The following is a 23392-nucleotide window of genomic DNA, read 5'->3' on the forward strand; positions in this document are numbered from 1 at the left end:
GGGCAAAACGCCCCAGGGCAGGAGCACGTTTTAGGCATGTGGAGGCCCAGAGACAGGGGAAAGCGCCACTGGGAGCCTTGAGGGATCTGTCCCCTTGAGCCCCAGGGGCCAGTGCTACACCAGGGCCTCAGGGGTCAACAGGATCCCGCCTCAGTGTGGTGCCCTCCACTGGGACTCAGCATAATCCTATTGAGCATAAGTTTTAGGTCATCAAATATCTTCGAGACCATAGGAGTCCTCATCATTGCCCCAACCAAGGCAGTCCCTACCAGCCTCTGCCTTCTACCCACCAGCTCAACATGCTTACCAGAGAGGGTTTGTGATATGCAGGGTGGCCATAGGGGCCCTTGGCTCGGGGCCTGTTTCCGAAGATTGGCCACACTCCCCTCCGTGCGCCAGGTGAGATCTCGGTCGTGGGGTGGGACCTGCACAGAGAAAGGAAGCTCAGTAATTACAAGCACCTTCCTATGAGACCTCTTTTGTGGCAATGAGAGGGATCCTAGAATTCCCAGGATTGGGATGGCATTCATGATGCCAGCAAAAATCCTCGCCTGGCGGGAAGGAAGTTTGTAGCATGTCCCCAAGGCTGTCAGCCTCTGTGGCTCCATGGGACACCGGGAATTCAGGGCCTCACAGGAGTCTGAGCATGGAGATTGCAACACCAGGCAACAGGCCCCATGCACAGGTCCTCCCACAAAGTGATTGGGAAACAGCTTGGCGGGCTGGTATCAGGAACAAGCCCGGGCCTTGGCTGGCAGGGACTGGCCCTGCATTTTGCCAGCAATAGGCAAGCATGGGGCCCAGAAGGGCCCATGGATGCTACCACGCAGAGGCAATGCCAAGATCCCTTGGGGGATCAGGGCCCTGAAGGGCCTCCCACCAGCATCAAACAACGTCACCAACCATCGCTGCTCCAAGGCTCCCGTGGGGACACCTCATCCCTTCCCGCCTTCGAGATTACAGTGAGGGAAAGGTGAGGGGCCAGCACACTTCCCCAGTGACTTCAAACTCACTGGCACTTGGGGTCACAAGTCAAGAACCCCAGCGTGCCCTCGCTCATGGCACCAACCAAAGGACCACTGTCAGGCAATTCCCATCCAGCTGCAGGACGACCGACGAGCCCCATATGGACACGTGACCACCGGGGGGGGGGTCAATGGTGAAGAACCCGGTGCCAGGAGCCCACATGCCACTTGGGTTCCAGGCCACAATGCACACATTTTTCAGATACCATCTACCCGTTATGCCAAAGCAGTCTAGTGTCCAGCCTCATAGCCCCGGGCCCGGCTCCTTCCTCCAAAGCCCATTGTGTGAAATTTGGGTGCACCATTTCCATGCAGGAGGTCGCTTTGGCAGACTGCAATGCCCACGACAGCACCATGCGTGCCTACTAAGATATCAGTGATTCTGACACCAACCAGAGCACCCTGGGAAATGAGGCCCATGGGCCTTCAAGTAAGAGGATCCCACAGGGACCGTGGCATCCTTTGCAGGTATCGCGGGTGACCCGTTTTCTCCAGACAGCTTAGTGCACAGGGCAGAAATTCAGGGACACGCCAACCGTCTGGGGCAAGGACAAAGCCCCAGTCCCACAAGTTGGCTGGTATAGCCCTGAGGGCGTCCTCGCCAATCAGCCCAAGGGCACTGGGTCTCTAGGTACTCACACAGGCATCCACTCTAATCCCATGGTGGCCTTAATGGTGAGACCCTGCTCACCAAGACGACGTTCCACTGAAAGACACCAGGACACTGAGGGAGCTTAGTTGGGTTCCCAGGGATGAGTCCCGGGAAGCACTGGTAATTGGCACACAATGCCCCAGGACGGTAGCATGTCTTAGGCGTATGGAGGCCCAGAGACCAGGGAAAGCCCCACTGGGGAGCCTCGAGGGATCGGTAGCCTCAAGCCCCAATTGCCAGTGCTACGTCATGGCCACAGTTGTCCCCAGGATCCCGCCTAAGTGGGGTGCCCTCCAAAGGGCCTTAGTGTAATCCTATTGAACATAATTTTTAGGTCATTAACTGTCTTCGAGGCCATATGAGTTCTCATCATTGGCCCAACCAAGGCAGTCCCCAAATGTCTCTGCCTTCTAACCACAGCTCATCATGCTTACTAGAGAGGGCTTGTGATGGGCAGGGTGGCCATGAGGGCCCCTGGCTCGGGGCCATTTCCAAAAGACAGGTTAAACTTCCTTCCGTGCACCAAGTGGGATCTCAGTCGGGGCGCGGGATCTGTGTAGAGAGAAGCAGCTCAGCAATGACAAACACCTTCCCCATCAGACCTCACCTTGAGGCAATGGGAGGGATCTCAGAATGCACGGGGCTGGGACTGCATTCATGATGCAATCGTGCAATCCTGGCCTGGCCGGAAGGAAGGCTGCAGCATGTCCACAAGGCCTTAGGCCTCTGTGGCTCCACTGGAAATAAGGAATTCAAGCCCCACAGGAATTTGAGTATGGAGGCTGCCCAGCAGGCACCAGGCCACAATCACAGGTCTTCCTGCAGTGTGATTGGGACAGACATTTGCGGGTCGGTAGCAGGCAGAATCCCAGGCCTTGGCTGGCAGGGACCGGCCCTGCATTTTTCCAGGAATGGGCAGATATGGGGCCCTGGATGATCCCACAAACGCTACCACACAGACGCAACACCAAGACCCCTTGGGGGAACAGGGCCCTGACAGGCATCCCACCAGCATCCAACACTGTCTCCATCAGCGCTGCTGCATGGCTCCCATGGGGACACCTCATCCCTTCACGTCTTTGAGATTATAGTGAGGGAAAGGTGAGGAGCCAGCACGGTTCCCCAGCATCTTCAAACTCACTTGGACGTGGGGTCACAAGTGAAAAACCACAGTGTGCCCTGGCTTGTAGCACCGACCAAAGAGCCATAGTCAGACAAAACACCATCGATCTGTAGGACAACCCACGGAACCCATAAGGACACACGACCACCAGACGGTGCCAATGGTAAAGAACCCGGGGGCAGGAGCCCGCATGCCACTTGGGGTCTTGACCATGCTGAGAGCATCTTTCAGATTCCGTCTACCCATTATGCCAAAGCTGTCTAGTGCCACTCAGGTAACCCCGGGTTCGGCCCCTGCCTCTAAAGCCCATTGCATGGAATTTTGGCACACCGCTTCCATGCAGGAGGTCACAGTGGCTGTCTGCAATGCCCACCGCAGCACGTCGCTTGCCTACTAAGGCATCAGTGATTCTGACATCAACCGGAGCACCCTCCCACACTGGGAAACATGGCCCATCGTCTGTCAAGTAAGAGGATCCTGCAGGGAACCATGACATCCCTTACAAGTGTTGTGGGTGATATATTTTTCCAGACAGCCTAGTGCACAGTGGAGACGTTCAGGGACACGCCAGCCCTCTGGTGCCAGGAGGAAGCCCCAGTCCCACAAGATGGCTGGCTTTGCCCTGAGTGCTCCCTCGCAAATCGGCCCAAGGGCACTGGATCCCAGGTACTCACACAAGCACCCATTCTCCTCCCGTGGTGGGTTCCATGGCGAGACCCTGGTCACCAAGACGACATCCCACTGAAAGAAACCAGGACACCGAAGGAGCTTACTTGTTTTCCCAGGGATGAGTCTCGGGAAGCACTAGTAATGGGCACACAATGCCCCAGGGCAGGAGCACATCTTAGGTGCTCGGAGGCCCAGACCAGGGAGAGCACCACTGGGGAACCTCAAGGGATTAGTCGCCACGAGCCCCAGGATCCAGTGCTATGCCAGGGTCACAGGGGTCCACAGGATCCTGCCTTAGTGTGGTGCCCTTCACTGGGACTTAGCATAATTCTAATGAGCATAATTTGTAGGTCATCATCTGTCTTCAAGACCATATGAGTTCTCATCATTGACCCAACCAAGGTACTCCCCTCCCACCTCTGCCTTCTACCCTCTAGCTCAACATGCTTACCAGAGAGGTTTTGTGATGTGCAGGGTGTACATGGGGGCCCCTGGCTTGAGGCTTGTTCAAAATTATGGGCCAAACTCCCCTCCGTGAGCCAGGTGGGATCTCGGTCGGGGCGCAGGATCTGCGAGGAGAGAGGCAGCTCAGCAATGACAAACACCTTCCCCATGAGACCTCATCTTGTGGCAATGGGAGGGCAGGGCTGGGACTGCATTCATGACACAGTCCTGCAATCCTGGCCTGGAGGGAAGGAAGGCTACAGTGTGTCCACAAGGCCCTCAGCCTCTGTGGCTCAACTAGAAACAAGGGAATTCAGGGCCCCAGAGGAGTCTGAGCATGGAAGCTGCAACAGCAGTCACCAGGGCACATGCACATGTCCTCCTGCAGCATGATTGGGACAGACCTTGGTGGGTCGGTGGCAGGCAGAATCCCGGATTTTGGCTGGCATGGACTGGCCCTGCGTTTTGCCAGGATGGGCAGGCATGGAGACACGGAAGGAACCATGAACCCTACCACACAGACGCAACACCAAGATCCCTTGGGAGAACAGGGCCCTGACGGGCATCCCACCAGCATCCAACACTGTCTCCATCAGCGCTGCTCCATGGCTCCTGTGGGGACACCTCATACCTTCCCATCTTTGAAATTACGGTGAGGGAAGGGTGAGGCTCCAGCATGGTTCCCCAGCAACTTCAAAATCACTGGGTCTCCGGGTCACATCAAGAACCCCACCATGCCCTGCCTTGTGGCACTGACCAAAGGGCCATTGTCAGACAAAACCCCATTCGGTGGTGGGGTGGCCCCTGGGGCCCATAAGGACACACGACCACCAGACGGTGTCAATGGTGAAGAACCCAGGGGCAGGAGCCCACATGCCACTCGGGGTCTTGACCATGCTGAGAGCATCTTTCAGATACCGTCTACCCATTATGCCAAAGCTGTCCAGTGTCCTTCCAGGTAATCTTGGGTCCAGCCCTTGACTCCAAAGCCCATTTCGTGAAATTTGGGTGCACTGCTTCCAAGCACGTGGTCACATTGGTCACCTGCAATGCCCACCGCAGCACGTTGTGTGCCTACTAATGCATCAGTGATTCTGACATCAACTGGAGTGCCCTCCCACACTGGGAAACGTGTCCCATGGTTCTTCAAGTAAGAGGATCCTGTGGGGGACCATGGCCTCCCTCACCGGTGTCGTGGGTGACCTGTTTTTTCACACAGCCAAATGCACAGGTCACACTTTCAGGGACACACCAGCCCTCTGGGGTGAGGATGAAGCCCCAGTACCACAAGATGGTTGGCGTTGCCCTGAAGGCTGCCTCACCTATCGGCCAAAGGTCACTGGGTATCCAGGTTCTCACACAGGCATTCACTCAGGTCCCATGGTGGGCTCAATAGAAAGACCATGGTCACCCAGACAACGTCCCACTAAAAGACACCAGGACACCAAGGGAGCTTAGCTGAGTTCCCAGGGATGAGTCCCAGGAAGTACTAGTAACGGGCACGCAGCACCCCAGTGCAGGAGCATGACTTTCACACGTGGAGGCCTAGAGACTGGGGAGAGCCCACAGGGGAGCCTCAAGGGATCCGTCACCTCGAGCTCCAGGTGCCAGTGCTCTGCAAGGCCCAAAGGGATCCCCAGGATCCCGCCTCAGTGCTGTGCCTTCCACTGGGCCTCAGCGTAATCCTATTGAGCATAATTTTTAGGTCATCATCTGTCTTCGAGACCATATGAGTTCTCATCATTGACCCAAGCAAGGCAGTCCCCACCCGCCTCTGCCTTCTACCTGCCAGCTCAACATGCTTATCAGAGAGGGTTTGTGATGCACAGGGAGGCCATGGGGGCCCTGGCTTTGGGCCTGTTCTGAAGATGGGTCAAATTCCCCTCCGTTTGCCAGGTGGGATCTCCGTCGGGGTACGTGATCTGCACAGAGTGAGGCAGGTAAGCAATGACAAATGCCTTCCCATCAGACCTCACCTTTTTCCATGGAAGGGACCTCAGAATGCTTGGGTCTGGGACTGCATTCATGACATAATCCTGCAATCCTGGCCTGGCGAGAAGGTAGGCTGTAGCATATCCACAAGGCCCTAAGCCTCTGTGGCTCCACTGGAAACAAGGGAACTCAAGCCCCACAGGAGTCTGAGCATGGAGGCTGCCACGGCAGGCACTAGGCCACACGCACAGGTCCTCCCACAGAGTGATTGGGACAGACCTTGGCAGGTTGGTGGCAGGCAGAATCCCCGGACTGGGCTGGCAGGAAACAGCCTTGCGTTTTGCCAGGAATGGGTTGTCATGGGTCCAAAGAAGGGCCTGCGAACGCTACCACGCAGATCCCTTGGGAGAACAGGGCCCTGACGGGCATCCCACCTGCATCCAACACTGTCTCCATCAATGCTGTTCCATGGCTCCCTTGGGGACACCTCATCCCTTCCCGTCTTTGAGTTTACAGTGAGGGAAGGGTGAGGGGCCAGCACGGTTTTCAGGCGCCTTCAAACTCACTGGGACTCAGGGTCACAGGTAGAGAACCCAGCGTGCCCTGGCCTGAGGCACCGACCAAAGGACCATTGTCAGAGAAGGCCCCATACAGCTGCCGGATGACCCCTGGGGCCCATAAGGACACATGACCACCAGACGGTGCCAATGGTGAAGAACCAAGAGGCAGGAACCCGCATGCCACTCGGGGTTGGGCTACGCTGCCAGCATTTTTCAGATAGCATCTACCCGTTATTCCAAAGTTGTCTATTGTCCATTCAGGTATCACCATGCCTGGCCCCTGCCTCCAAAATCCATTTTGTGAAATTTGGTTGCACCGCTTCCACGCAGGAGGTCACATTGAGGGTGTGCAATTCCCACCACAGCATCTCGTGTGCTTAGTAAGGCATCAGTGATTCTGACATCAACTGGAGTGCCCTCCCAGACTGGGAAATGGGGCCATGGGCCGTTAAGTAGAGGATCCCGCAGGGGACGGTGGCATCCCTTGCAGGTGTCGCAAGTGATGTGTTCTTTCCAGACAACCTAAGGCACAGGGCAGATGATCAGTGACACGTCAGCCTTCTGGGGCGAGGACAAAGCCCCATTCCTGCAAGATTTCTGGCGTTGCCCTGAGTGCTGCCTCACCAATTGGACCAAGGACACTGGGTCTCTGGGTACTCACATGGGCATCCACTCTCCTCCCATGGTGGCCTCAATGGTGAGACCCTGGTCACTAAGACGACTTCCCACTGAAAGACACCAGGACACCGAGGGAGCTTAGTTGGGTTCCCAGGGATGAGTCCTGGGAAGCACTAATAATAGGCACATAACGCCCCAGGGCGGGAGCACATCTTAGTAATGTGGAGGCCCAGACCAAGGAGAGCCCCACTGGGGAGCCTCAAGGGATCGGCAACTCGAGCTCCAGGTGCCAGCACTATTCCGGGGCCACAGGAGTTCCCAGGATCCCGCCTCAGTGCAGTGACCTCCATTGGACCTCAGCATAATCCTACTGAGCATAATTTTTAGGTCATCATCTGTCTTTGAGACCATATGAGTTCTCATCATTGACCCAAGCAAGGCAGTCTCCACCTGCCTCTGTCTTCTACCCGCCAGCTCAACATGCTTACCAGAGAAGTTTTGTTATGGGCAGAGTGGCCATGGAGGTCCCTGGGTCATGGCCTGTTCCCAAAGATGGGCCAAACTCCCCACTGTGCTCCAGGTGGGATCTCGGTCACGGCACGGGATCTGCACAGAGAGAGGCAACTCAGCGATGACAAAACGCCTTCCCATCAGACCTCACCTTGTGGCAATGGGATGGATCTCAGAATGCATGGTGCTGGGACTGCATTCATGATGCAATCCCACAATCCTGGCCTGGTCGGAAGGAAGGCTGCAGCGTTTCCACAAGACCCTCAGCTTCTGTGGCTCCAGTGGAAACAAGGGAGTTCAAGCCCCACAGGAATCTGTGCATGGAGGCTGTCACAGCAGGCACCAGGCCACAAGCACAGGTCCTCCCAAATCCTTATTGCGACAGATGTTGGCGGGGCAGTATCAGGCAGAATCCCGGGCATTGGTTGGCAGGGACTAGCCCTGTGTTTTGTCAGGAATGGGCCCACGAATGCTACCTGCAGACGCAACACAAGATCCCTTGGGGGAACAGGGCCCTGAAAGTCATCCCACCAGCATCCAACACTGTCTTCATCAGCAGTGCTCCATGGCTCCCATGGGGACACCTCATCCCTTCCTGTATTTGAGATTATGGTGAGGAAAGGGTGAGGGACCAGAATGGTTCCCCAGTGCCTTCAAACTCACTGGGACTCAGGGTCACAAGTCAAGAACCCAAGCATGCCCTGGCTCATGGCACCGACCAAGGGCCATTGTCAGACAAAACCCCATCTAGTTGCGGGATGACCCACGGGCCCCATAAGGACATGCAACCACCAGACGGTGCCAATGGTGAAGAACCCGGGGGCAGGAGCCTGCACACTACTCCGGGTCAGGGTCACACTACCAGCATCTTTCAGATACCTTCTACCCATTAAGCCAAAGCTGTCTAGTGTCCATCCAGGTAACTCCTGGTCTGCCCCCTACCTCCAAACCCATTGCGTGAAATTTGTGTACATCACTTCCATGCAGGAAGTCACATTGGCTATCTACAATGCCCACCACAACATGTCGCTTGCCTACTAATGCATCAGTGATTTTGACATCAACTGGAGCACCCTCCCACACTGGGAAACGTGGCCCATGGCCATCAAATAAGAGGGTCTCGCGCAGGATCATTCCATCCCTTGCAGGTGTTGCAGGTGACCTGTTTTTTCCAGACAGCCTAGTCTACACGGGAGTTGTTCAGGGACACGCCAGCCCTCTGGGGTGAGGACGAAGCCCCTGTCCTACAAGATGGCTGGGGTTGCCCTGAGGACTCCCTCGCCAATCGACCCAAGGGCACTGGATCTCCTGGTACTCACACAGGCGTCCACTATCGTCCCATGGTGGGCTCAAGTGGGATCCTGGTCACCATGGCGACGTCCCCCTGAAAGACACCAGGACACCGAGGGAGCTTAGCTGGGTTCCCAGGGATGACTCCTGGGAAGCATTAGTAATGGGCACAAATACCCAAGGGCGGGAGCATGTCTTTGGCGTGTGGGGGCCCAGACCTGGGAAAGCCCCACTGGGGAAACTACAGGGATCGGTCGCCTCGAGCCCAGGTGCCAGCGCTACGCCAGGGCCACAGGAGTCCCCAGGATCCTGCCTCAGTGCTGTGCCCTCCACTGGGCCTCAGCATAAACCTATTGAGCATAATTTTTGGGTCATCATCTGTCTTCGAGACCATATGAGGTCTCACCATTGATCCATCCAAGGCAGTCCCCTCCCGCCTCTGCCTTCTACCCTCCAGCTCAACATGCTTACCAGAGAGGTTTTGTGATATGTGGCATGGCCATGGGGGCCACTGGCATGAGGCTTGTTCCTGAAGAAGGGCCAAACTCCCCTCTGTGACCCAGGTGGGTTCTTGGTTGGAGCACAGGATCTGCACAGAGAGAGGCAGCTCAGCAATGACAAAACACCTTCCCCATCAGACTTCACCTTGTGACAATGGGAGGGATCCCAGAATGCGCAGGGCTGGGACTGCATCATGACGTAATCCTGCAATCCTGGCCTCTGGGAAGGAAGGCTGAAGCATGTCCACATGGCCCTCAGCCTCTGTGGCTCCACTGGAAACAAGGGAATTCAAGCCCAACAGGTCTCTGAGCATGGAGGCTGCCACAGCAGGCACCAGGACACAAGCACAGGTCTTCCTGCAGCATGACTGGGACAGACCTTGGGGGGTCGGTGGCAGGCAGAATCCCGGGCATTTGTTGGCAGGGACAGGTCCTGCGTTTTGCCAGGTTGGCAGGGACAGGTCTGCAATGGGCAGACATTGGGCCCCGGAAGGTCCCACGAACGCTACCACACAGAGGCAATGCCAAGATCCCTTGGGGAATGAGGGCCCTGATGGCATCCCACCAGCATTCAACACTGTCTCCATCAGCACTGCTCTATGGCTCCCGTGAGGACACCTCATCCCTTCCCGTCTATGAGATTTCCGTGAGGGAAGGGTGAGGGGCCAGGATGCTTCCCCAGTGCCTTCAAACTCACTCGGATGCGGGGTCACAAGTGAAGAACCAAAGCATGCCATGGCTCGTGGCACTGACCAAAGGACCATAGTCAGACACAACCCCATACAGCTGCGGGACGACCCACCGGCCCCATAAGGACACATGACCACCAGAAAGTGCCAATGGTGAAGAACCTGGACGCAGGAGCCCACATGCCACTTGGGGTCTGGACCACGCTGCGAGCAACTTTCAGATACCGTCTACCTGTTATGCCAAAGCTGTCTAGTGTCCACTCAGGTTACCCCGGGACTGGCCCCTGCCTCTAAAGCTCATTGCGTGAAATTTTGGTACACCGCTTCCACGCAGGAGGTCACATTGGCCATCTGCAATGCCCACTGCAGCATGTCGTGTGCCTAATAAAGCATCAGTGATTCTGACATGAACCGGAGTGCCCTCCCATAATGGGAAACGTGGCCCATGATCCATCAAGTAAGAGGATCCCATGGGGGACCATGGCATCCCTTACAGGTGTCGCAGGTGATGTATTTTTGCAAACAGCCTAGTGCACAGGGGAGATATTCAGGGACATGCCAGCCCTCTGGTGCCAGGAGGAAGCCCCAGTCCCACAAGATGGCTGGTTTTGCCCTGAGGGCACTCTCGCCAATAGGCCCAAGGGCACTGGATCTTTGGATACTCACACAGGCATCCATTCTCCTCCCATGGTGGGCTCAATGGTGAGACCCTGGTCATCAAGACGACGTCCCACTGAAAGACACCAGGACACCGAAGGAGCTTAGTTGTTTTCCCAGGGATGAATCCCGGGAAGCACTAGTAATGGGCACACAATGGCCCAGGGTGGGAGCACTTCTTAGGCTCTCGGAGGCCCAGACCGGGGAAAGACCCTGGGAGCCTTGAGGGATCAGTCGCCTCGAGCACCAGGATCCAGCTCTATGCTAGGGCCACAGGGGTCCCCAGGATCCCGCCTCTGTGCGGTGCCCTCCACTGGGCCTCAGTGTAATCCTATTGAATGTAATTTTTGGGTCATCATCTGTCTTCGAGACCATATGAGTTCTCATCATTGACCCAACCAAGGCAGTCCCCACCCACCTCTGCCTTCTACCTTCCAGCTCAACATGCTTACCAGTGAGGGTTTGTTATGCACAGGGTGGCCGTGGGGGCCCTTGGCTCTGGGCCTGCTCCTAAAGATGGGCCAAATTGCCATCCGTGCTCCAGGTGGGATCTCGGTCACGGCGCGGGATTTGCACAGAGAGAGGCAGCCCAGCAGTAACAAAACACCTTCCCATCAGACGTCACCTTGTGGCAATGGGAGGGATCTCAGAATTCGCAGGGCTGGGACTGAATTCATGACACAATCCTGCAATCCTGGCCTGGAGGGAAGGAAGACTTCAGCGTGTCCACAAGGCCCTCAGCCTCTGTGGCTCCACTGGAAAAAAGGGAATTCAAGCCCCCCAGGAATCTGAGCATGGAGGCTGCCACAGCAGGACCAGGCCACATGCACAGGTCTTCCTGCAGTGTTATTGACAGACCTTTGTGGGTCAGTGGCAGGCAGAATCCTGGGCCTTGGCTGGCAGGGACCGGCCCTGCATTTTGGCAGGAATGGGCAGGCATAGGGCCCCAGAAGGGCCCACGAACCCTACCACGCAGATGCAATGCCAAGATGCCTTTGGGGAACAGGGCCCTGACGGGCATCCCACCAGTATCCAACACTGTCTCCATCAGCACTGCACCATGGTTCCAGTGGGGACACCTAATCCCTTACCATCTTTGAGATTACGGTGAGGGAATGGTGAGGGGTCAGCACGGTTCCCCAGAGCCTTCAAACTCACTAGGTCTCAGGGTTACAAGTCAAGAACCCAGGCCTGCCCTGGCTCGTGGCACCGACCAAAGGGCCATTGTCAGACAAAACCCCATACAGCTGTGGGACAACCCCAGGGGCCCATAAGGACACGCGACAACCAGACAGTGCCAATGGTGAAGAACCCGGCGGCAGGAGCCTGTATGCAACTCGGGGTCTGGGCCACATTGCCAGCATTTTTCGGATACCATCTACCCATTATGCCAAAGCTGTCTAGTCTCCATCCAGGTAACCCCCGCTAGGCCCCTGCCTCCAAATCCCATTTCATGAAATTTGGGAGCACCGCTTCCCTGCAGGTGGTCACACTGTTCGTATGCAATGCCCACCGCAGCATGTTGTGTGCCTACTAATGCATCAGTGATTCTGACATCAACTGGAGTGCCCTCCCACACTGGGAAATGTGTCCCATGGTCCGTCAAGTAAGAGGATCCTGTGGAGGACCATGGCATCCCTTACAAGTGTCGCGGGTGACCTGTTTTTTTCCAGACAGCCAAGTGTACAGGTCAGACTTTCAGGGACACACCAGCCCTCTGGGGCGAGGACGAAGCCCCAGTGCCACAAGATGGCTGGAGTTGCCCTGAGGGCTGCCTCACCTGTAGGCCAAAGGTCAGTGGTTCTCTGGGGTCTGACACAGGCATCCACTCTCCTCCCTTGGTCGGCTCAATAGCAAGACCATGGTCACCAAGACGACATCCCACTGAAAGACACCAGGACACCAAGGGAGTTTAGTTGGGTTCCCAGGGATGAGTCCTGGGAAGTACTAGTAATGGGCATGCAGCTCCCCAAGGTGGGAGCACATCTTACACATGCAGAGGCCCAGAAACCAGGGAGAGCCCCACTGGGGAGGCTTGAGGGATAGGTCGCTTCGAGCCCCAGGTGCCAGTGCTCTGCAAGGCCCAAAGGGGTTCCCAGGATCCCGCCTCAGTGCCATGCCTTCCACTGGTCCTCAGCATAATCCTATTGAACATAATTTTTAGGTCATCCGCTGTCTTCGAGGCCATATGAGTTCTCATCATTGACCCAACCAAGGCAGTCCCCACCTGCCTCTGCCTTCTACCCGCCAGCTCAACATGCTTACCAGAGAAGTTTTTTGATGTGTGGCATGGCCATGGGGGCCCCTGGCTTGAGGCTTTTTCCCCGACAATGGGCCAAACATCCCTCTGTGTGCCAGGTGGGATTTCGGTGGGGGCACGGGATCTGCGTGGAGAGAGGCAGCTCAGCAATGACAAAACTCCTTCCCCTTCCGACCTCACCTTGTGGCAATGGGAGGGATCTCAGAATGCACGGGGCTGGGACTGCTTTCATGACGCAATCCTGCATTCCTGGCCTGGCGGGAAGGAAGGCAGCAGCATGTCCACAAGGCCCTTAGCCTCTGTGGCTCCACTGGAAACAAGGGAATTCAAGCACCACAGGCATCTGAGCATGGAGGCTGCCACAGCAGGCACCAGGCCACACGCACATGTCTTCCTGTAGCGTGATCAGGACAGACCTTGGCAGATTGGTGGCAGGCAGAATCCTGGGCCTTGGGTGGCAGGGACCAGCCCTGAGTTTTGCCAGGAATGGGCATGCATGGGGCCCCAGAAGGGCCCACGAATGCTACCACGCAGACGCAATGGCAAGATCCCTTGGGGGAACAGGGCCCTGACGGGCATCCCACCAGCATCGAACACTGTCTCCATCACCACTGCACCATGGTTCCAGTGGGGACACCTCATCCTTTCCCGTCTTTGAGATTATGGTGAGGGAATGGTGAGGGGCAAGCATGGTTCCCCAGGGCCTTCAAACTCACTGCGTCCTGGTGTCACAAGTCAAAAACCCTAGCGTGCCCTGGCTTGTGGCACCGTTCAAAGGGCCATTGTCAGACAAGGCCCCATACAGCTGCAGGACGACCCCTGGGGCCCATAAGGACACGTGACTACCAGACAGTGCCAATGGTGAAGCACCCAGGACGCAGGAGCCCACATGCCACACGGAGTCGGGGCCACCCTGCCAGCATTTTTCAGATACTGTCTACCCATTATGCCAAAGCTGTCTAGTGTCCATCCAGGTAACCCCGGTTCCAGTCCCTGTCTCCAAAGGCCATTGCGTGAGAGTTGGGCGCATCGCTTTCAGGCAGGAGATCACATTGGCCGTCTGCAATGCCCACCACAGCACATCGCGAGCCTACTAAGGCATCAGTGATTCTGACATCAACCGGAGTTCCCACCCACACTCGGAAAGGGGACCATGGGCAGTCAAGTATGAGGATCTCGCGGGGCTTCATGGCATCTCTTGCAGGTGTCACGGGTGACCTTTTTTTCCAGATACCCTAGTGCACAGGGGCGATGTTCAAGGACACGCATGCCCTCTGGGGCGAGGAGGAAGCCCCAGTCCCACAAGATGGCTGGCGTTGTCCTGAGGGCTCCTTCGACAATCTGCCCAAGGGCACTGGATCTCTGGGTACTCACAGGCATCCACTTTCCTACCATGGTGGACCCAAAGGCGAGACCCTGGTCACCAAGACGACATCCCACTGAAAGATACTGGGACACCAAGGGAGCTTAGTTGGGTTCCCAGGGATGAGTCCCGGGAAGCACTAGTAATGGGCACACAACGCCCCAAGGTGGGAGCACTTCTTTGGTGCAAGGAGGCCCAGAGACTGGGAAGAGTCCCAATGGGGAGCCTCAAGGGATCAGTGGCCTCGAGCCCCAGGTGCAAGCAATATGCCAGGGCCACAGGGGTCCCCAGGATCCCGCATCAGTGCCATGCCCTCCACTGGGCCTCAGTGTAATCATATTGAGCATAATTTTTAGGTCATCATCTGTCTTTGAGACCATATGAGTTCTCATCATCGACCCAACCACGCAGTCCCCTCCTGCCTCTGCCTTCTACCCACCAACTCAACATGCTTACCAGAGAGGGTTTGTGATCAGAAAGGTAGCCATGAGGGCCCCAGGTTCAGGGCCTGTTCCCGAAGATGGGCCAAACTCCCCACCGTGCACCATACAGCTGCAGGATGACCCCTGGGGCCCATAAGGACACGTGACTACCAGAGAGTGCCAATGGTGAAGAACCCGGGATGCAGGACCCCACATGCCACTCGGAGTCGGGGCCACCCTGCCAGCATTTTTCAGATACTGTCTACCCATTATGCCAAAGCCGTCTAGTGTCCATCCAGGTAACCCCGGGTCCAGTCCCTGTCTCCAAAGGCCATTGTGGATCTCGGTTGGGGCACATGATTTTCTCAAAGAGAGGCCACTCAGCAATGACAAATGCCTTCCCCATCACCTCACCTGTGGCACTGGGAGGGATATCAAAATGCAAGGGCTGGGACTGCATTCATGACACAATCCTTCAATCCTGGCCTTGTGGGAAGGAAGGCTGCAGCATGTCCACAAGACCCTCAGCCTCTGTGGCTCCACTGGAAACAAGAGAATTCAAGACCCACAGGCATCTGAGTATGGAGGTTGCCATAGTGGGCACCAGGCCACATGCACAGGTCTTCCTGCAGCGTGATTGGGACAGACCTTGACGGGTCGATGATAGGCAGAATCCCAGGTCTTGACTGGCAGGGACCGGCCCTGCATTTTACCAGGAATGGGTGGGCATGGGGCCCCGGAAGGACCCACAAACGCTACCACGCAGATGCAACACCAAGATCCCTTGGGTGAACAGGGCCCTGAAGTGCATCCCACCAGCATCCAACACTGTCTCCATCACCACTGCTCCATGGCTCCCGTGGGGACACCTCATCCCTTCCTGTCTTTGAGATTACGGTGAGGGAAGGGTGACGGGTCAGCACGGTTCCCCTGCGCCTTCAACCTCACTGGGACTCAGGGTCACAATTCAAGAACCACAGCGTGCACTGGCTCATGACACAGAACAAAGGGCTATTGTCAGACAAAACACCATCGAGCTACGGGACCACCCATGGGCCCCATAAGGACATGAGACCACTAGAAAGTGCCAATGGTGAAGAACCCAGGTGCAGGAGCCCGCATGCCACTTGGGTCTGGGCCACACTGCCAGCATTTTTCAGATACTGTCTAGCCATTATGCCAAAGCTGTCTAGTGTCCATCCAAGTAACCCCAGGACTGTTTCCTGCCTCCAAAGCCCATGCGTGAAATTTCGGCACACCACTTCCTTGCAGAAGTTCACATTGGCCATCTGCAATGCCCACCGCAGCACATCACGTGCCTAATAAGGCATCAGTGATTCTGAAATCGACCAAAGCACACTCCCACACTGGAAAACGTGACCCAAGGTCCGTCAAGCAGGAGGATAATCAGGGGAACAGTGGCATCCCTTGCAGGTGTCGTGGTTGACCTGTTTTTTCCAGACACCCCAGTGCCAGAGGAGACGTTCAGGGACACGCCATCCCTCTGGGGTGAGGATGAAGCCCCAGTGCCACGAGATGTCTGGCGTTTCCCTGACGGCTCCCTCATCAATTGGCCCAAGGGCACTGGATCTCCAGGTACTCACAGGCATCCACTCTCCTCCCATGGTGGGCTCAATGGTGAGACCATGGTCACCAAGATGAAGTCCCACTGAAAGACACCAGGACACCGAGGGAGTTTAGTTGGGTCCCAGGGATGAGTCCAGGGAAGCACTAGTAATGGGCACACAGTGCCCTTGGGCGGGAGCACGTATTAGGCACACGGACACCCAGAGACCAGGGAGACCCCCACGGGGGAGCCTCGAGGGATTGGTCGCCTCGAGCCCCAGGTGTCAGTGCTACGCCAGGGCCACAGGGGTCCCTAGGATCCCGCCTCTGTTTGGCGCCCCCCACTGGGCCTCAGTGTAATCCTATTGACCATAATTTTTAGGTCATCATCTGTCTTCGAGACCATATGAGTTCTCATCATTGACCCAAGCAAAGCAGTCCCCACCTGACTCTGCCTTCTACCCGCCAGGTCAACCTGCTTAACAGAGAGGGTTTGTGATGCACAGGGTGGCCATGGAGGCCCCTGGCTGGGGGCCCGTTCCTGAAGATGGGCCAAACTCCCCTCCAGGTGCCAGGTGGGATCTCGGTTGGGGCACAGGATCTGCGCAGAGAGAGGCAGCTCAGGATTGACACACACCCTCCCCAACAGACCTCACCTGTGACAATGGGAGGGATCTCAGAATGTGGGGGGCTGGGACTGCATTCATGATGGAATCCTGCAATGCTGGCCTGGTGGGAAGGAAGGCTGCAGTGTGTCCACTAGGCCCTCACCCTCTGTGGCTCCACTGGAAACAAGGGAATTTCGCCCCAAATGATTCTGAGCATGGAAGCTCCCCCAGCAGGCACCAGGCCTGCACACCAGGCCTACACAGGCACCAGGACATGCACAGGTCGTCTTGCAGTGTGATTGGGACATACCTTAGCTGGTCGGTGGCAGGCACCATCCCAGGCCTTGGCTGGCAGGGACTGGCCCTGCGTTTTGCCATGAATGGGCAGGCATGGGGTCCAGGAATGGCCCATGAATGCTACCATGCACATGCAACGCCAAGACCCCTTGGGGCATCAGGGCGCTGATGGGCATCCCTCTAGCATCCAACACTGTCTCCATCAGCACTGCTCCATGGCTCCTATGGGGACCCCTCATCACTTCCCGTCTTTGAAATTATGGTGAGGGAAGGGTGAGGGTCCAGCACGGTTCCCCAGCCCCTTCTAAGTCACTGGGACTTGGGATCACAAGTGAAGAACGCCAGCTTGCCTGGCTCGTGGCACTGACCAAAGGGCCATTGCCAGGAAAAACCCCATCCAGCTGCAGGACGACCCGCGGGCCCCATAATGACTCGTGACCACCAGATGGTGCCAATGGTGAACAATCCAGAGGCAGGAGCCCACATGCCACTCGAGGCCTGGGCCACGCTGCCAGAATTTTTCAGACACTGTCTCCCCATTATGCCAAAGCTGTCTTGTGTCTAGCCAGGGAGCTCCAGGCCTGGCTGCTACTTCCATAGCCAATTGAGTGAAATTTGGTCACACCACTTCCACATAGGAAGTCACAGTGGCCGTCTGCAATGCCCAGCTCAGCACCTCGCGTGCCTACTAAGGCATCAGTGATTCTAACATCAACCAGTCTGCCCTCCCACACTGGGAAAACAGGCCCATGGGCCATCAATCAAGAGGATCCTGTGGGGGACCATGGCTTCCCTTGCTGGTGTCGCGGGTGACCTGTATTTTCCAGACAGCCTACTGCAAAAGGCAGACATTCAGGGAGACATCAGCCCTCTGGGGAAATGATGAATCCCCAGTCCCACAAGATGGCTGGTGTTGCCCTGAGGGCATCCTCGCCAATAGGCCCAAGGGCACTGGGTCTCCGGGTACTCACACAGGCATCCACTCTCTTCCCATGGTGGGCTCAATGGCAAGTCCCTGGTCACCAAGACGACATCCCACTGAACGACACCCAAAACCTAGGGATCTTAGTTGGGTTCCCAGGGATGAATTCGGGAAGCACTAGTAATGGACACACAATGTCCCAGGGCAGGAGCATGTCTTCGGCGCATGGAGGGTCAGAGACTGGGGAGAGCGCCACTGGGGAGACTTGAGGGATCGGTCGAGTTGAGCCCCATGTGCCAGTGGTATGCCAGGGCCACAGGGGTCCCCAGGATCCCGCCTCAGTGAGGTGGCCTCCATTGGGCCACAGCATAATCCTATTGAGCATAATTTTTAGGTCATCATCTGTCTTCGAGACCATATGAGTTCTCATCATTGACCCAACCAAGGCAGTCCCCTACCGTCTCTGCCTTCTACCCATCAGCTCAACATGCTTACCAGGGAGGGTTTGTGATGCAAAGTGTGGCCTGAGGGCCCCTGGCTCAGGGTCTGTTCCAGAAGATGGGCCAAACTCCCCTCCTGGTGCCAGGTGAGATCTTGGTTTGGGCGGGGGATATACACAGAAACAGGCAGTTCAGCAATGACACATGCCTTCCCCATCAGACCTCACCTGTGGCAATGGGAGGGATCTCAGAATGGGTGGGGCTGAGACTGCATTCATGACATAATTCTGCAATCCTGGCCTGGTGGGAAGGAAGGCAGCAGCATGTCCACAAGGCCCTTAGCCTCTGTGGATCCATTGGAAACAAGGGAATTCGGGCCCCACAGGAATATGAGCATGGAGGCCTCCACAGCAGGCCCCAGGCCACATGCACAGGGCCTCCCGCAGTGTGATTAGGACAGAACTTGGTGGGTCGGTGGCAGACAGCATCCCAGTCCTTGACTGGCAGGGAACGGCCCTGTGTATTGCCAGGAATGGGTGGGCATGGGGCGCTGGAAGGTCACACGAACTCTACCACGCAGACGTAATGCCAAGATCTCTTTGGGGATCAGACCCTGATGGACATCCCAGCAGTATCCAACTCTGTCTCCATCAGCGCTGCTCCATGGCTCCCATGGGGACACCTCATCCTTTCCTGTCATTGAGATTACAGTGAGGGAAGGGTGAGGGGCCAGCACGGTTCCTCAGTGCCTTCAAACTCACTGGGACTCGGGGTCACAATCAAGAACCACAGCATGCTCTGACTGGTGGCACTGACCAAAAGGCCATTGTCAGGCCATGCCCCATCCAGCTGCGGGACCACCCCTGAGGCCCATAAGGACACGAAACCACCAGACCGTGCCAATGGTGAAGAACCCAGGGGCAGGAGACTAGATGGCACTCAGGTCTGGGCCACACTGCCAGCATTTTTCAGATACCGTCTACCCGTTATGCCAAAGCTGTCTAGTGCCCTTCCAGGTAACCCTGGGTCCAGCCCCTGCCTCCAAAGCCCATTGCATGAAATTTGGACACACTGCTTCCATGCAGGCGGTCACATTGGCCCACCACAGCACATCGCGTGCCTACTAAGGCATCAGTGATTCTGACATCACCCAGAGTGCCCTCCCACACTGGGAAATGTGGCCCATGTGCCGTCAAGTAAGAGGATCATGCAGAGGACTGTGGCATCTCTTGCAGGTGTCGTGGTTGAACTTTTTTTTCCAGACAGCTTAGTGTACAGTGCACATGTTCAGGGACACACCAGCCCTCTGGGTCGAGGACGAAGCCCCAGTACCACAAGATGGCTGGTGTTGACTTAAGTGCAGCCTCGCTAATCAGCCCAAGGGCACTGGGTTTCTGGGTTCTCACACAAGCATCCACTCTCCTCCCATGTTGGGCTCAATGGGGAGACCCTGGTCACCAAGATAACATCCCACTGAAAGACACCAGGACACCGAGGGAGCTTAGCTGGGTTCCCAGGGATGAGTCCCGGGAAGCCCTAGTAATGGGCACACAACGCCCCAGGGCGGGAGCACGTGTTAGGTGCGCGGAGGCCCAGAGACACGGGAAAGCCCCATTGGGGAGCCTCGAGGGACGGGTTGCTACGTGCCCCAGGTGCCAGCGCTATGCCAGGGCCACAAGGGTCTCCAGGATGCCGCCTCAGTGCAGTGCCCTCCACTGGGACTCAGCGTAATCCTATTGAGCATAATTTTTAGGTCATCATCTGTCTTCGAGACCATATGAGTTCTCATCATTGACCCAACCAAGGCAGTCTCCACCTGTCTCTGCTTTCTATTCGCAAGCTCAACATTCTTACCAGAGAGGGTTTGTGATGTGCAGGGTGGCCATGATGGTCCCTGGCTCGGGGGCTGTTCCTGATGCTGAGCCAAACTCCCCTCAGCGCGCCAGGTGCAATCTCGGTCGGGGCGCTGATCTGCACAGAAAGAGGTAGCTCAGCAATGACAAACCTCTTCCCCATCCGACCTCACCTTGTGGCATTAGGTGGGATCTCAGAATGCGTGGAACTGGGACTGCATTCATAATGCCAGCAGAAATCCTGGCCTAGCAGGAAGGAAGGCTGCAGCGTGTCCACAAGTCCCTCAGCCTCTGTGGCTGAGGTCCATAGACCAAGAAGAACCCCCTCGGTAACCTGGAGGGATTTGTCACCTCGAGCCCCTGGGTCCAGTGGTAATCCAGAGCCACAGGATTCTCCAGGATCGTACCTCAGTGCAATGGCCTCCATTGGGCTTCTGCAGAATCCTATTGAGCATAATTTTTAAGTCATCATCTCTGTTCGTGACCATATGAATTCTCATTATTGACCCAACTAAGGCAGTCCCTACATGCCTCTGTCTTCAGCCCTCCGGCTCAACATGGTTAACACAGATTGTGAAGCGCAGGTTGGCAATTTTTCTTCTGGCTTGGGACCTATTCCCAAAGCTGGGCCAATCTACCCTCCCTGAACCAGGTGGGTTCTATGTCCTGTCACGGGCTCTGTGCAGAAAGATGCAGCTCAGCCATGAGAATGCACTTCCCCATCGTACTTCACCTTTTGCCATTGGGAGAGAGCTCAGAATGAGTGGTGGTGGACTGCATTCATGACACCAGCAAAAATCCTGGGATGGCAGGAAGGAAGGCTCCAGCATGGCGCCAAGTCCCTCAGCCTCTGTGGCTCCACTGGACACCAGGGAAATCAGAGCCCCACAGAAACTGATCATGGAGGCTGCAGCATCAGGCACATGGGCAGCCACACATGACCCCTCACAGTGCAATTGGGACACCCCTTTGTGGGCCTGGCACATGCAGAATCCTGGGACATCACTGGCAGGACCAGCCTTGGGCTTTGCCATGGATGGGTGGGCATGGTGTCCCAGAACAGGTCACAGATGCTGCCCCGGGGACCCAACACAAAAATTCCTTGGGTGCCCTGGGGCGTGGCATGCATCCCGCCAGTGTCCATCACCATCCCCAACCAGCGCTGCTCCATGTCTCCCATTTGGACACCTCGTCCCTTCCTGTATTTGCACTTAAGGTTATTGCTAGGAGAGGGGCTACCATGGTTCCCCAGTGACTTCAACTTCATTGGGAATTGGGCCACAAGTCAAGAACCCCAGCATGCCCTGGCTCATGGCACCAACCAAAAGGCTATCATCAGGCCAAGCACCATCCAGTTTGGGGAATTCCCACAGGCCCCATAAGGACATGAATCCATAAGTCATGGCCAATGGTGAAGATCTAGGAGTCAGGAGCCCGAATGCCACCCGTGGTCCAGTCCATGTTTCCAGAAATTTTTGGATACCATCTATGTGCTATGCCAAAGCTGTCTAGTGTCCAGCCAGGTAGCCCCAGTCCCAGCATCTTCCTCCATCGCCCATTGCGTGAAATTTTGGTGGGAACTCTTCCCCGTAGGAGGTCGTGGGTCGGGGGGGGGGGCTCCAATGCCCACTGCCGCACCTCGCATTCCTCCAAGGGCCTCAGTGATTCTGACATCAACCTGACAGCCTTCCTACAGTGGAGAACATGGCTTACAGGCTGGCAGGAAAGAGGATCCCTTGGAGGATCACACAATCCCTTGCCTCAGTGTATCAGCACAGGGATGCACTCACCTCTTCTTATTGGTACTGCCTCGAGACCCTGTCACGATGATGTTCCACTGAAAGACACATGGACACCAAGGGAGCTAATCCAAGGCTGCAAATGAGGTGTATCCAGAGTAACTAGTTACGAGCACACAAATCACCATTGCACGAGCCCAATTTGGTCACGTTCAAGCCCCCAAGCCTGGGGAGAGCCACATTGGGAGCCTCGAGGGATTGGTCACCTCAAGCCCAATTTGCCTGCAATTTCCAAGTGCCCCATGGTCTCCTGGATCCCACCCCATGATTGTCTCTTCGATTGGGCCTCAGTGTAATCTTATTGAGCATGATTTTTATGTCATCATCTCTGTTCAAGACCATATGAGTTCTCATCATTGACCCAACCAAGGCAGTCCCCACGAGCCTCTGTCTTCTTTCCGCCAGCTCAACTTGCTTACAAGATATCGTTTATGAAGCACAGGTTGGCCGTTTGGGCACCTGGCTCAGGGCCTATTCCCATATTGGGCCAATTTCCCACCGTATGCCAGGTGGAATCTTCGTTTGGGCATGGGGTCTGTATAGAGAAAGGTAGGGAAGCTATGACAATACCCTTCCCCTTTGGCCCTGACCTGGTGGGCCATGTGCATGATACTTGAATTCATGGGGCCTGACTCATTTTATGATTCCAGCAAGGATTGAGGGGTGGCGGGAGTGCTGCAGCCTGGCATCCAAAGCCCTCAGCCTGTATGTGTATATGCTATCTTGGGAAAACTGGCCCCAACATGTGTCTGAGCATTGCACATGCACCACTAAGCAGCATTCTTGCTACACATTCTCTCCAAATGAATGGGTCAGTTTTTTTCGATCATGTTGCATACAGCATCATAAGCAATGGCTGGTAGGCTTGGCCTTTGGCTTTTGAGGAACGGGTGGGCTTGGCATCCTGGGATTGGCCAGGTCTGTATAAGACATGGTAATCAAAGCCCATTGAACCATGGAATATAATTCCTCCTCAGCAAGAATTTTAGTGGATCTCTGGGGAGCTGACCAACAGTTACCTGGCAGGCAAAACTCCTCCCCAGATGCTTCCATATGGAGACCCACAGAAAATACCTGGTATGTCCAATGGCCTGGTGTGCATTCCATCAACATCACCATCTCCTAACAAGGAGTGCAGTGTCCACTCATTTCTTCCTGACCATCAGTCCAGTGGGGCCTTATGGAGAGATGCT

The 23392-nt window shown here is 56.0% G+C and overlaps 14 non-coding genes across 14 annotated transcripts; all 14 read right to left on the minus strand.

Moving 5' to 3' along the window:
• Positions 1 to 170: 170 nt before the first annotated feature.
• On the minus strand, positions 171 to 251 carry LOC125910532 (small nucleolar RNA SNORD115). The gene has a single exon (XR_007454033.1). It is a non-coding gene; the product is annotated as a small nucleolar RNA SNORD115 (small nucleolar RNA).
• A 1724-nt stretch (positions 252 to 1975) lies between these two features.
• Positions 1976 to 2056, minus strand: LOC125910528 (small nucleolar RNA SNORD115). Its single transcript, XR_007454029.1, has one exon. It is a non-coding gene; the product is annotated as a small nucleolar RNA SNORD115 (small nucleolar RNA).
• A 1727-nt stretch (positions 2057 to 3783) lies between these two features.
• LOC125910533 (small nucleolar RNA SNORD115) lies at positions 3784 to 3864 on the minus strand. Its single transcript, XR_007454034.1, has one exon. It is a non-coding gene; the product is annotated as a small nucleolar RNA SNORD115 (small nucleolar RNA).
• A 1718-nt stretch (positions 3865 to 5582) lies between these two features.
• LOC125910515 (small nucleolar RNA SNORD115) lies at positions 5583 to 5663 on the minus strand. The gene has a single exon (XR_007454016.1). It is a non-coding gene; the product is annotated as a small nucleolar RNA SNORD115 (small nucleolar RNA).
• Positions 5664 to 7374: 1711 nt separating this feature from the next.
• LOC125910524 (small nucleolar RNA SNORD115) lies at positions 7375 to 7455 on the minus strand. Its single transcript, XR_007454025.1, has one exon. It is a non-coding gene; the product is annotated as a small nucleolar RNA SNORD115 (small nucleolar RNA).
• Positions 7456 to 9157: 1702 nt separating this feature from the next.
• On the minus strand, positions 9158 to 9238 carry LOC125910530 (small nucleolar RNA SNORD115). The gene has a single exon (XR_007454031.1). It is a non-coding gene; the product is annotated as a small nucleolar RNA SNORD115 (small nucleolar RNA).
• A 1746-nt stretch (positions 9239 to 10984) lies between these two features.
• LOC125910523 (small nucleolar RNA SNORD115) lies at positions 10985 to 11065 on the minus strand. The gene has a single exon (XR_007454024.1). It is a non-coding gene; the product is annotated as a small nucleolar RNA SNORD115 (small nucleolar RNA).
• Positions 11066 to 12797: 1732 nt separating this feature from the next.
• Positions 12798 to 12878, minus strand: LOC125910531 (small nucleolar RNA SNORD115). Its single transcript, XR_007454032.1, has one exon. It is a non-coding gene; the product is annotated as a small nucleolar RNA SNORD115 (small nucleolar RNA).
• Positions 12879 to 14612: 1734 nt separating this feature from the next.
• On the minus strand, positions 14613 to 14693 carry LOC125910521 (small nucleolar RNA SNORD115). Its single transcript, XR_007454022.1, has one exon. It is a non-coding gene; the product is annotated as a small nucleolar RNA SNORD115 (small nucleolar RNA).
• A 1933-nt stretch (positions 14694 to 16626) lies between these two features.
• LOC125910519 (small nucleolar RNA SNORD115) lies at positions 16627 to 16707 on the minus strand. Its single transcript, XR_007454020.1, has one exon. It is a non-coding gene; the product is annotated as a small nucleolar RNA SNORD115 (small nucleolar RNA).
• Positions 16708 to 18465: 1758 nt separating this feature from the next.
• LOC125910520 (small nucleolar RNA SNORD115) lies at positions 18466 to 18546 on the minus strand. Its single transcript, XR_007454021.1, has one exon. It is a non-coding gene; the product is annotated as a small nucleolar RNA SNORD115 (small nucleolar RNA).
• A 1718-nt stretch (positions 18547 to 20264) lies between these two features.
• LOC125910518 (small nucleolar RNA SNORD115) lies at positions 20265 to 20345 on the minus strand. The gene has a single exon (XR_007454019.1). It is a non-coding gene; the product is annotated as a small nucleolar RNA SNORD115 (small nucleolar RNA).
• Positions 20346 to 20828: 483 nt separating this feature from the next.
• LOC125910525 (small nucleolar RNA SNORD115) lies at positions 20829 to 20909 on the minus strand. The gene has a single exon (XR_007454026.1). It is a non-coding gene; the product is annotated as a small nucleolar RNA SNORD115 (small nucleolar RNA).
• Positions 20910 to 22481: 1572 nt separating this feature from the next.
• Positions 22482 to 22562, minus strand: LOC125910517 (small nucleolar RNA SNORD115). The gene has a single exon (XR_007454018.1). It is a non-coding gene; the product is annotated as a small nucleolar RNA SNORD115 (small nucleolar RNA).
• Between the last annotated feature and the right edge of the window lie 830 nt (positions 22563 to 23392).

This window comes from Panthera uncia, assembly GCF_023721935.1.
Source record: "Panthera uncia isolate 11264 chromosome B3 unlocalized genomic scaffold, Puncia_PCG_1.0 HiC_scaffold_1, whole genome shotgun sequence".
NCBI lineage: Eukaryota > Metazoa > Chordata > Mammalia > Carnivora > Felidae > Panthera > Panthera uncia.